Source organism: Rissa tridactyla, chromosome 1 (genome assembly GCF_028500815.1).
Source record: "Rissa tridactyla isolate bRisTri1 chromosome 1, bRisTri1.patW.cur.20221130, whole genome shotgun sequence".
Classification (NCBI taxonomy): domain Eukaryota; kingdom Metazoa; phylum Chordata; class Aves; order Charadriiformes; family Laridae; genus Rissa; species Rissa tridactyla.
In genome coordinates this window covers 177596711-177610460 of record NC_071466.1, presented here as the reverse complement: position 1 = coordinate 177610460, position 13750 = coordinate 177596711, and the positions used below count along the sequence as shown (strand labels likewise).

The 13750-nt window shown below is 43.1% G+C and overlaps 1 protein-coding gene across 2 annotated transcripts in view; it reads right to left on the bottom strand.

The window, feature by feature from the left end:
- The window catches only part of NAP1L1 (nucleosome assembly protein 1 like 1), a 32025-nt gene extending 21903 nt beyond the window's left edge, over positions 1-10122 (bottom strand). Inside the window, exon 1 of one of the 2 annotated variants that reach the window (XM_054214786.1) lies at positions 9977-10122. The gene's annotated coding sequence lies outside the window, so the exon portion shown is untranslated. Of the gene's footprint in view, positions 1-9744; positions 9882-9976 lie in introns of those variants that run through there. The other variant, XM_054214778.1, reaches the window with a different exon arrangement.
- Between the last annotated feature and the right edge of the window lie 3628 nt (positions 10123-13750).

Sequence of the window (13750 nt, the reverse complement as noted above, 5' to 3'; positions counted from 1 at the left end):
AGAATTACCAGAAATTACCCTTAAAAGCGTAAATCTTACCAAAACAGCATCAAAATTTGCATTTTCATGATCTTTAAAGGATACTTTACCTCATTAGACTGTTATCTTTATGAAATTTATTTCTATACATGCAGAAACTGATAATGACATTGCCATGTGTTTGTCTCAAGTTATCCATCAGTAAGCTTTCAGTTTGCAGGGGTTACTACTTCTTCACTAAGTAATTTGTCACAAGTGAGGCCAGAAACCCAAACTGTACAAGCATTCAGCCCTTCCCAGTCTTTCCTCTTTCCCAGTCTGCCGCCTACTCACACAGAAACCAGGCTGAGTTTGCAGAGCAGTACCAGCCACGTTACAGCTAGGACACAAACACCCTGGCGAGAAGCCTTTTCTTTTTGAAGGTCAGCTTTAAGTGTCCAAAGTAAGCATGCCAGTATTAGATTACCCTGACATCCGCTCAGGCTCAGGAAGACAGGTCACGGTGAGGTGAATTAGGAGTCAGCTGAGGAGGCAAGACATTCCTGAGACACAGTTCCTCCACAAAAAACCACCGCTTTTTTGCACAAGCCCTAAGGCTGGCAGGCCACAAACAGATCTCAGCTGTTCAGCATCTCTGTGGACACGGTACGACGCACAGTACCCATTGCCTCCCTTTCAGGAAACATAATTTCCCCTTCTCTAGAGGAATTGCTCACACAATTAACTTGCAACAACAAGTAGAAGAAATTTCTCAAGTCATCAAGGGCTTTTTGAGGATACTGGACCCAAACTACAGCCAAGCCTTGTTTACTCACATCTTTAAAAGAAATCTGCCCTTTTGCCCAAACTAATTTCCTCAGTAGTGAATAATTCAGAGCACTGCAAATAAGTCAGCTTGTCTAGAGAATAGCATCTCAGCCTCCTTCTGTCTCTGGCAAGCCTTGTGCAACTGAAAGCAATACATTAATAGAAAACACCTAAAACAAATGAGCCCTTTGTGGGATTAAGAAACTGCAACATAAGATAATAAACTAAGTGGACTAAGTTAGATGTCAGTGAAGAAAACAAAGGTCCAACTGGAGGACAGCTAGTTGTATAAAAAAAAAATCAGGATTAAGTCCTGTAAGCTGCTATTTGCAACGTGTGCAGAAACCAAAGGTGCCAGACAAATGACATCATACCAGCCAAGTTCAGCGCTCACTATGGACTGGGAAAGTAGAGAGCAATATATTCACTGAAAGTTACTTCAAATGGATGTTCTTGCCTAGCATTCCAGAAGGACAACTTGTAACATTTTTCTGTAAATAATCAGCATCCAAAAGGAAAAGGGTAGTATAGAGATCCATCAAAAGACGCTCTTTGACTGTAGATATTCAAAATAATTGCTTAAGGTAGTTTGCTTGAACCACTAAGACAGGTTTGTAACTTTAAAGAGCCCAGATGCTCTGCAGAGTGGAATTTCATTCACATCAATGTCAGAACTAAGTGAACTGTTTAAAAAGGGCACAGTACATGGCATAAAGTTACACACTTCCGAATTTTTGGTACTAGGACCTATCAATCATTTCACAACTGTTAGTAGAAGCTATGGTACCAACTACCAGGCAGGAAAATTTTTACATGGGAAAGTAGTTCAGTAGTAACTGGGAAAGCATTTAGCTCTTCTTCAAAAAGAAGCAATTGAATAATGTATAAAATTAAAAAAAAAAGAGTTTGAATTTCAAAAGAGAATCAAGCAGAAGACCAAGTGTTTCCTTTTTACTTGTGTGATCAAATTCACGAAACATCTGTTATCATTAGCACAGAAATTGTTCAAACAAGGTGATATTGTGCATATCATTAACATGGCAGATAAGCAGCATGTTACAAATATTATATCCTTCATATTATGATATATTGCTAGGAAAGCTGAAGGTCAAAAAAAGCAAAATCAATCTCAATTAAGTCAGCATGCTAGTCCTATGCTAGAACATCAAGATACCACATTTATTTGATGAAAGACATTATCAGCCACTGAATTCTCCAGAGACAATTTCCTTTTATTAGTGCCTCAAAGTTCTTCTGTTAACAAAATTTCTGACTGTTAATGTAGGAGAGCAAAAATTGACAAAATTAAATTTGCAAATCTGGAGTAGACAATTAAGGTTGTCTGCCCAAATACACGCACAGAAAAAAAGGGTATGTGATAATAAACGAGATAGTATTAATAAAGGCTACCAAGGTCTCAGAGACTGAGGAGCTAATGGTCAACAGAAGCAAGGAATACAGGTTCCTCAATACAGTAAAAAGGTTGCCCCTGGACCCTTGCAGTAACTCAAAATGCCCTGTTTCGTTGCAATTTATTGTGCACGCATAATATAAGGTCATCTGGACCAAGCAGAGAAGGTTAACAAATTCAGATGAGTAGTGGTGTTTCACAAAACATACTCAGAACTTTTAACTATGTCCAACTGCTAAGTTGACGAAGATGAGAACCACTCACATCACCACATGGGAGATATGACCTGTTCATAAGGGGAACACAATGATCTTCCAGTCAGCTAAAGCATATAACTGGCAAATGCTGCTGGAAAAGCTTATTGTTTTTCTTCCCTAGCTACACATACTCCCTTCCTTTCATCAGCAATGTCTGAACAGCTGTAAAGTTAAAAAAAAAAAAAGAGTGCTAGGTACTTCTTTTGTACAGAGCTAGACCTGCAGTTGCACGAGTAACAGCAGGGTCCAGAGACAGAGGCCACCACAGGCAAGTACCTTTTATAAAAACTCATGAATAGCGTTAGGCAATTGTGAAGTTGCTGTGAAACTGTATGCTACGACATCGGACCTTGTGATAACATGGCAAAACTCAGAATTTTGTTGTAGAGAATAAAGACACTAAACCATGATAACGCTGGACCAAGTAACACCATACAATTAATTGAAACTGTCTGCTCTCTCCCCTTTAAGTGGTAATTTTTGCTTTTCCTAATAACTCCTGAGGTAAAGACACCAACTTCAGCCATTTGCCAATGCAATTATTTCACTAGTGCTTGCAGGCCCCTGAACAATACACGTTATGGCATGAAAACATGTATTTTCCACATTTCAACTTTAAAGTGCTCCACAGCTTGCGTGAAAATGCCAGTTACATGATGTTATATATATATATATATATAACTAAGTTAGTTACTAGTAACTGCAGGGCTTGCTTTCATTCATGTGGAAACACTTTTTAGAGTTTTCCCTTAATTAATTTTTAAATTAGGAAATGAAGATTCAGTCAACAATTACTGAACTCCTATTTTTGTAGCATTTTTATTGAATTTTAGGTAGTACCTGTTTACTCTTGTAGCAAAAAAGAATCTACATAAGCAGAAGGAAACGGACTATGGAATTAAAACTTAAAATCAGGACTGAATTATATCTGCATGTTTGTCCCTGCTACTGATCTGAGCTCCCTGATCATGTTCTAAAAATAGGGTAATTAACACACAATATGGCCTTTGTTCTGGATGCCAAGATTCTGTAGCAGAAAACCTACCAATTTCTATTTAGGACAATCTTTCATTATTGGAAAAGTAATCCAGAAGTTTAAAATCAAATCTGAAAAACCTAAACAAGGATTTTTAAATTATTTTTTTTTTTAACAAACTAATCAATATAGCTTGCTGCAGCTTCTCCTTTCTATCACTGATAATGGGAAAACAACAGCTATCCTGAAGGGCTGAAATCAGAATCTTCATATCATATATAAAAAGATCTTTAAAACTTCCTAATAGTATTTCTCTACAGAGTTTATGTTGGTAGAAGTATTCCGTTTGTTAAAAAGTGTTAAAGTAATACAAAAACCTACTGTTTTAACAAAGTACTTCAGGTAGCAGGATACATTTTAACAGTTTAAATCACCCATGCCACAACATCAACCAAAGGGAAGGAGTGTCAGTTGACTACTGAGATTGCTACATAAACAAACACAGCCATATTGCCAGTTACAGCACTATCTGCAAGACTCACACACTGCAGCACTAAAGTTCTTTATCCAATTTGACTTAAAAAACATCTAAACATGCTTATCTGAAAAGAAAGTTAAAAACACTGAAAAATGTGTACAGGTTTCAAAAGAGAGTTTTTTGCTGGAACATTTGATTAATGCAATATTGTAAATTCATTCGCTCTGCAAGAAGCCACTGAAATTACTAAAATATACTTAGCAACTTTTTTTATTAGCTTCAGTTCAATATTTTTTTCCATGGAAACAAAGCCATTACTAAACTGCAAACCTTAAAACACACAGTTTTCAACTAACAAACTAGCATATACTAAAGAAAGAACACAACAATCTAACTTTGATACATTTTGGAGGCTGTTAGGGGTGAGATGTTACAATCAGTAGTAGCAGCCAAGAAAAGTATAAGCATGGTTATGGTTTCAGTAAGTCACTTTCAAATGAATATAGCTGCAGAGTTTAAAAAGCATTTTTAAACATATATGACACCTGTAGAGAACTTGAGCCTTATTTACAAAGATCTTCATAAGCATTTTCTTGTGAGTTTCTCTCAATCGTGCTTTTGGCACCAGCAGAAGTACCCAATACCTCTATAACTGTGAAGATGATGAAAGAATCAAGAGGCCATGTCACGAAGATCTCACCAGTTCAAAAAGAGCAAGCATGTTTCTGCTGATTCTACCTTTCACGTGCAAGGAACAGAATAAAGCACTTATACCAGCTCATACTTAACCATCCAAAGTCAAGACGAATAATTTCCATAACTGGAGTATCACAGAATTAAGAGCTGCTTAAAAGGGTGATGCAAACGAGGCAAAATAAATAGTACTAAAATCTAAAGTAACATATATTAAAAGAAGCAATTCAAACTAATTTAGAGTTTGAAAGGTCAAAAAATTGCTGTGCAAAGACACTGGTATAATTGCATGCAGCCCACTGAAGACTTCTAGTCAACGTGCAGAAATAGTCAAGATCTGAAACGAATGCATGATGACCAAAACACACAATGCAAAATAAGATTATACGCATCAGTGATGTATCCTCAATAAAAATACTGTATTCACTGATGAACATTGTGGAAGAGAGGAAATAGGTCAGTTCACGGCCTAGCAACATAAATACCTGAGGAACAGAAGCAGTTTACATCTGAGATTAATACTACTATTTGAGAGATGAACAATGAGAAGTGATACAAAAATACCCAAGTTAAAAGGAAGCTCAAGAAGAACTGATTAAAAATCGGTTTGGATGTAAACAATTGTTTGACTTCATGTTCCCTCCTGTGTGCCCCCAGCTTAACATTTCAATGCTTAAGCCAGGTTTTTAACTAGAGCCAGAACTAAAAGGAAGCTTTCGCTCAAGGGCAAGTCATCCCACATGAAACAGGAAAGAACTGCCCCTCCTTTGAAACTTCACACATCAAAATCTTCTAGATAAAGTGGTGGACTGAACTGATCTTACTACAGATGGTCAGGAAAGACAACAAGCATTTATGATTCTAACACAGGTCTTAGAAGCCTGGGAGTTTCTTCCATTCCAGATTTCAGGCACCCACTTCATCAAGCCTCTTAACCAGCATTTCCAAAACTTAAAAATTCGAATAATTCTAGTATCTCTCAAGTTCTGGGTGAGAGCTTCTTTGTTGTTTGGTTTGGTTGCGATTTGGGGGGTGGGGTGGTATTTTTTTTAAAAGAATAAATGCCAAATCAGCAACTGAACACTTCACAGCTATAGGTACATCCAAAAACTGAAGTTTTCATATCTGAAAAGTTGCTTTCCCCTTTTGATCATAAAAAGCTACTAAACTGGTAGTATTTTGCTCTAAAGTCTACAAAGACCAGGTGAAACAGCTGATGTTCAACTGCCTACTCATTACTGCAAGTTAAGCTCTAAACTGAGACATCATCACTGTAAATTATGTCTGTGCACATGTATATTTAAACACACATTCAGCCCCCAAATGCATCCTGTATTTTCCAATACTAAAATCTAAACAGCTTTCCATCTAGGAAAGATCTCCAGCCTGACCTTTGACAGTAGTTAAGATGCAGATTATGTTTTGGTAATACATAAATTCATTTAAGAGATTAATCTTTAGATAGAATATAAATTGCTTCAAATCTTAAATTATATACTTTAAAACTAAATATAAAATATCAAAAGTAAATTAGCAGTCATCGGTTTTTTTTTTGATCGCAGATGAAGTTTTAGCCTGCAAAATAGTTAGTCTTCCTGAAAAGTTAAGGTCAAAGTTATTGCTAAATACATGAAACCACATCTGTAATTAAGATTTTTTTCTTTTTACATTAACTTTGTCAAGTGTAGGAAGCCCTCAAAAAATCTCATTCATTGTTTCTAAATAGCTTAATTTTTCAGAAGGTCATGAAATGAATCCCCAAGCAACTTCTATGATGCCTTCCAGGCATGTCTGGTTTTCCAGACAAATACATTATGACAGCAGACCTACTCTCCAGATTAACAATGTTAGGTGATGAGGAACTGCACTAACCTCTGAGATGAGTGAGGATCAGCTAGATTGAATTAACTTTAATTATAATCACTTTTGAGCCTAAAGTAATTTACAAATGAAAACTGACCTATAAGCATTAAACCCATCATCACAACCGTTTCTCAGACTAAACACCACTTGTACAATACCGTTCTGCTCTATTATATACTAGCTGGTTTCCTAATGAGAAGGTAGATGGAATACAGCTGCCCAGACCAGAAGCTAACTCAGAAGACTCCTCAGCTCTAGTAAAATATAACCAGCATTAAGAAGTCTTGTTTCTGTCTGCAAAGAACCATCTTCTGTATAAATGCCTACTAGTACCACAAAAATACCAAAGCACTATCAGTCCATGGAAAAACCTATAGCTAAAGTTCCACTGAATGTATATACAAATGCAGAAAAACAAACAGACATTTAAAGCACACCTGCATCTCCATTTTCTGCAAACTGTCCAATTCCTGAAGTTTCCCAAAGAAATAAGAATCAGACCTTTAGTCTGAGATACAGCATGTTTGTAGCTGTCTCACAAGAACCTGAAGATGAACCAGGTTACAACCATATTAACAAAAAGGTATAGATACTATAGACATGTTCATTACACCTATTTGTCTACTGGAACAAACGGACTTTCACCAAAGGATTTGATCAAGAATTCAAAATAGAAGATGCTTGTCTTATTTCCCCTGAGATTTTTTCAGTTACTGAAATTCAAATCCTCAACTATTTTATTCCCTGAAGGAATATAATCCCTGCCATAATGAGTTAAATTCTCCATGTTACAATTACTTCAACTTTTAGGAGCTAAATGAATGAACATATTTATACCAATGCGACTGACAGTGCAGTAAGACAAAGTTTCCTTGATGTATTAAAGAACACTGTGTCACCCTACAAGACTCAGGTCTAACTCAGGGTTGTGAAAACTCTGTTAACAAAGCTTCATAACATACATACCCACAATGCCTTGTTTTCAGTTTCACTTGTGCACACATGTTCATTGTCAGTTATGCAAGAAGCTAAGACAAAAAACAGACCACCCATTTCCAGGGTGCTCAGTAAGAAGATCACCATAACAAGTCCCCTGCCTACTCCCAGGAACAGGTTTTGGGTGAGGTTGGGTGATAAAGCACAAGGAGCATTACTCTGCTGTACACACACCGCTACAACAGATACAGCGCTTTTGGCACTTCCTGTAATGCTGGGCTGGCTGCATGGATGCAACACACTACTTCTGCACACTTCCAGCAGTCCCAACACTCACTTCCTAGTCCTGTGAATGGCAGAGAAGGACCAGAGGCTCTGAAAAACACCAGATCTACAACTTGTGCACAAGACCCTCATTCTACAATCTTCTGTCCTCGTAAACCAGAACACATGACATGCAAAACCTGCCACAAAACAAAGAAAAAGGGTAGGGAAGGGAGATTGCTACCGTATACCACTCTCACAGGAGTAAGCAGGCCATACAAACAGAAGTTCAGGTATCAATAGCCTATTCTAAGCACTTATATCAACATTTCAGGTACCTGAAGCCCTGAGCACTCTAAACTTCTGTCTGGTACAGAGGCATCCAAGTCATTCAAATTTCAATGCATGTAGATTTCAAATCCTGTTTTGCCCTAAGAACTGAGATAACTTCTGGATTTACAACAAACTGGAAGCCATTCAGCTTGCTTCAATCCAAGTACAGTGCCTTTCTCATCCTTAAAGGAGTTCCCCATTGTAAAAGGGGCACAGCAGGAGGCTCAGTTAAAACAAGCTACTAACTAACAAGCTACTAACAAGCTACTAACAAGCTACTAACAAGCTACTAACAAGCTACTAACAAGCTACTAACAAGCTACTAACAAGCATTTTTGTCACACAGTACCCACAGCTGTACACAGCTTTCAGCCGTAGCTCTTCTTTCAAGTTTTATTTCATGATTGAAATGAAAAATAATCAGGCATTACCTACTGTCTTATTAATCTAAGGTCCACCAGCAGGAGTTAAACCCCAATGGATTTGTCATATATTGCACACTCAGTGCCCACTTCCCTTACCTTCCTCAAAGGAACTAGAACATTAGATGTAAGTATCTCTATAGGGCTTCAAACACCAAATGGACACACATGAAACTGCAGTGTCCTGGGACAAAAACTGTAGAAGATGCTGCCATATCATTACTACACCACAGTCACTTGCAAAAAAAAAAAGTTTGTGTTTTCTTCTGCAAGCAAGTGGGCAAGGTTTGGTATTAAATATTGAAAGCCTCACAAGTATTGGCGGTGTAAGTCCCCTAAATAACCAATATGGAGTAGATGGAATGTTTTATATGCAGATAGATATATACAAACGCTAAACACAAGCCAGTGCTTCCAGCTGTAGTTACTAGATCTTTCAGGTAGTTTCTTAGTCTTCCTTGGTGACAGACATCATGCACCTCCTGCATCTGCTACTGTGGACACTGGGCCCATCCATCTACCATGAGGAGGACAGCAAAGGTCTCATTTGGATGACACCAGCCAGCAGGCCCCCAGAGAAGCGACATGTTGAACTCCAGCAAACGGGAAAAAAAAAAACAGGAAAAAAAAAGCTCTTTCCTGAAGGCAGGAAGCAAGAGTTGCCCGTCCCCTGGCCGAGTCTCTGGGTCCCCCTGCCAGCAGCCAGCAGCACAGCACGCCCCGGCCGTGGCTCCCCGCACGCCAGCGGCAACAAGGCGCGGGAGCCAACACAAGGCCACGCCGCGCTGCCGCCCCCCGTCCCCTCCGCCATGTGCGCATCCGCCGCCCGCCCGGCACCCGGCCCCCTCCCGCCTCCCTCACCGCGGACGGACGAACACACGGACACGCACCCGCCTCCTCCCCGTGCGGCTTTCCGGCCTCGCCGCCCCCTCCTCCCCGCCGGCCCCGCTCCGGCCCCACGTGTTGCCGGCCCAACCCGCCTCCCCTCAGCGCCGGCCCGCGCCGCGCGGCTCGGCCTAGCCCGGCCCGGCCCCTCCGCGGGGCGCGGCGGCGGGAGGGGAGTTAAACCGGGCGGCGGGCAGCGCTCCCCGCCGCGGGGCCGGGCGCGCAGCCACCCCGCGGGGGAGGCTCGGTGCACCACCATCCCCCCCCGCCGCCGTCGCCCCGCCGGCCGAGGGGCCCCGCTAGGCCAGCCCGGCCCCCGCGGCCTCCCCGCCCGGGCCAAGCACCCCCCGTCCGGTCCCGTCCCCCCCACCGCGTCCGTCCGTGCGTCCCCCACACACAGCCGCGGCCCCGGTGGCGGCGGCGCGCGCCCTGCCCGGTACCTGCGCGCGGGCCGGGGCCGGCGGTGACTCAGGAGCGGGGAGGAGGAGGCGCCGCGCGGCTCGAGCGGTAAAAAAGACCCGAGCTCCCGCCGCTCGCGCTCATATAGAATTAACGTCACCACGTAACACACCCCTCCTCCCTTCTCCCCCCCCCCCCCCGCCCCCCTCCGCTTCCCCTCCCCCGCGCGCCCCGCGTCTCCTGGCAACGCGCGCGCCGCCCGCCCCGCCCCACCTCGGGCGCGCGCCGGCCGTTTGGCCCAGACCGTTGGGGCCTCCCCGGCCGGCCCTCCCCCGCAGCGACCGGACGGGATGGGACGGGACGGCCGTGTCCGTGCCCCGGAACGTGCCTCCTCTCACGTAGCTGTGGCCTGAGGGGAAAGGCGTGCCGGTGTCCCGCGCCCGGGCGGCGGCCTGCCCGCAGAGCCACCGGGCCTGGGGTGAACCCTGTGTCCCCCCTCACAGAGCTGTTCCCCCCGCTCGGTGGGACGCGGCATGGCGAAGGAACGCGCCTCCCGCCCGGTGGGAGGGTGTAGAGGACGGACCTGCCGGGGAGTCGGGACGTAATGCTACCCCAACCACTCTAGCGCTGCGCTAAACTTGAGCTGGGAGCGTTTCTGAAGGCACCACAGCTAAAATAGCAGCAGTCTTGTCAAGTAGGTACAGACTTACTCAAACCCTCCTATTCATCAAGGCTACAGGTACCACAAAACCACAGTCGGCACCAGCTTACCTGAAGAGCCCAGGCTGAAACCATGGTGGTTCAAATGCTGTTTCATCAGAGTTTCGATTGTTCCTGCCTTGGCCAGGGTGGACAGCCAGAGGCAGCAATAGCTTCAACCCTCCCATTCTAACTTGCCCTACTTGCCTGCCAGGGAGCTAAGCAGCCTGGTTTCCTACAAACGTCTCTCATGCCTGACTGCAAGCTCTGAATAAAGCCTTTCCTACAACTGGTTCCTTCCTAGGTCTTCTCCCCCATGCACATGGTCTTGAATAATTGCATGGAGCGTGCTTGGAGAAGACATCTGTGATCTACATTAGACTTACAGAAACATAAATAAATGTCTTTGAGACTTTTAGCTCCTCTTGGCTGGAATGAGCCCATGATGTCAAACATTTTTAGAGGCAGGTGGGATGGGCAGACACACTGTGTGATGGCGTGAGAGCTGTTTATTGAGGATACTTACCAGATACTTAATGTGTATTCTCTACTTTTTACTAAATTCTTGCTTCTAGTTTTCCAAAGCAATCTGCTGTCTAAATATAGCTATTTAAATAATAGAAATGACAGCAGAAAACAAAAGAAGATGAAAAAAGTGGTGGATCTGCCTAGTATCTGCAAGACAATCTATGTTAAGAACAAGTAAAGGATAAAGGGTCCTATTCTTCGCTGTACAGCGCCACACCAGTTTTGTACCAGTGTACGCCAGTAAAATCTCAGCCCCCAAAAAAATGTGGTAAAGAAATCCCATCTGCAAGACAGAGGTTTATGCAGGGAACTTAAGAATGCCCTATTCCGCAGCACACTGAATTTTGGGAGGTGGGCTTTTTTTATAACATACGATTTAAAATAGCTAGAAACTACAAAAGTGTAAGGAGGCAAAAGAAGGATCCAGGCAAAAGTCGCACGGCATAGTCCGAGTGATAAGAATTAGGGAGAAACAAACAGGGATGGAGATGTTACGTGATTCTAAAATGAAAGTATCTGTAGTCCCCTTGTAACCCTGGAGTTTTAAAATTGTAATAGTTGCTAATTTTTTTATTTATCTGAAGTGTCCAGTGCTTGGGAGTATGAAGAGAGCAGAGATGTACAGAAAGCATTTCATAAAAATGAGCAATCGATTGGCTTTTATTGCAATACCAATTACATGCTATTGCAGGCGTTCCCTTTATTCAATCAGCTGAAGTGGCAGTCATCTGTAAACAAGGGATTCACAAGGCGACAGGCGGGCTAGCCTTGCTTGTCCTTCTGCAGCCTGCCACCTCGTGACATGCAGAACCCTGAGCTGAGACCCAGTGACCCCTAGAGAGGAGTGATGTATGGAAGAAAGGAGATGTGCAGAAGCCAGCAGTACTGAGCAGAGAGTAAGCTAGTCAACAGGAGGGGCCAAGGAGTGGGGACACATCCAAGCAGGTCGAAGCTGGAAACTTACTTCTAGACTGAAGCCTTTTCATCCAAAATTCACAGATGTCTTCTAGGGGTTTTGCATTAGTTGAGTAAGTCAAAACCTTCTCATGAGACAAAATAAAACTGAAGCCCTTATACTAGGGCTCGTTAGCAGTTTTTGAAGAACAATGGAAATATTTTTCAATAAGCAGCAGTCTCTGTGAACAACTAAGTAGGGAGGGACAAGAGGGAGGACATACGGACACCAGTCCTGCTTCTACATGGCACCACATGGCAAGCCTCTTCCTTACAATACCTGAATGGTATGCACATGCAAGTGCTCTAGTTTGGGTTGTTTTGCCGTCAAAATGGTTCAACTTACCCCAGCACTTGTGCAGTCAAGACAGTAAGAAACTTTACAGTTAGACTTGAGCTGAAATTAAACCTATACTTGAGCTTTAATGGCCCGTTTATTTTTCTTTGCTTTGAATTTTTATCTTCCTGTGTGTTTCCCATGCTTTATAGCATGCTCTGCAACTTTTAGTTTCAGTCTGGCCGGAGAGTTGGAGTACTGCCTTGGTATTGCACAGGAAGTCAAACTAACACCATTTTTTGAATAATGGGAATCAAATCACCTGAGAACACATTAGATACTGGCACAGGTACATTTTCCTCATAAACATGTATTATTTTTCAAAATATTACATTTTGAAGCTTTTTTAAAAGCCTTTAAATGTAAGAAATGCGTAGATGTCACCGAATGTGCGGAGACACGGTGTTTTCTCCAAGCTGGAAGAGCTTTGGTAAGAGACACTGGGAGAACTGCCCTGTGGCACAGAAGCTAGGGCAAGGCTCCTGGAGACAGTGACTTGAGGTCAAATTGCTGCTCCAAATCAGAGAAGATGAGTTTGAACCGGGTCACTCACGTGCTCGTTGAGTGTCTTACTCATGGAACTGTTAAATATCGGGGAAAATGACCTCTCCCTTGAATGTGTAGGGCTTAGCAGCTATCACTTTTGATTCCTTCCCCCCACAGCTTGCATCACTGACGTGCATGTTGGCGGAGGGAGGTTCAGGCAGGGGCTATCTCCAGGCAGAGGCCATGAGGACACTCAGGGCCGGAGCACGGGCCTGGGTTTGTACATGGAGGGGGTTGAAGAAGGTCAAGCACTGAAGCTGTTGCAGAAAGCTAAACCAGTATTTCTGTAACGCCTGTTGCAACAAATGAGTTTGGCACTCACATGCAGGCTCAATCTTCCTAAGCACAGCATGCACCCTGCGGGCTTGAGCTGCGTTCAGGCTACAGCTAAGCTAAAGTGACAGTGCTTTAGCTCAGGAAAATGTGTAGGTCGTGGAGCTTGGTGTGCTTACTTTGGATCAAGGATCCTCTGTGGCAGGCGATTCATTGAACATTTAAGCTGCTTTCAGTCCCTTTTGTGCTAACAGAAAAATGCAAAAAGTCCTCAGTATGGACCTGGATCTGCTTACAGGAACACCTAAGCACCCCTTCAGAGCACTAGGCACGCTTGGCACCTACCAAATGCTCAGTTTTACAGGGCTCGGGTCCTGCTCAGCACTGCAAACCTGTGATGTATGAAAAGCAATGACCACACGTTCTTTTCTGTTCATAGCTAATTTCAGGTCAGCTCACCCCTGACTGTTTTCCAGAGTACTAATTGCCCAAGGTTACCCTCTCCCGAAATCTGCTGGCAGTGCTCCTCTGGTGAGCACTGAGTTACAATGAGGAATGATATGAGTGCTCCTTGTCTGCTTCTGTCTGTGTAAGCTGGCAGAGTTACAATCACCATGGAAGTTATCACCAGTCACCGAAAATAAGAACACCCTCACTGAACTATTTACAGAGTAAAAAAGCCCAAGGTTCCCCAAGTGCCACAAAGAGAT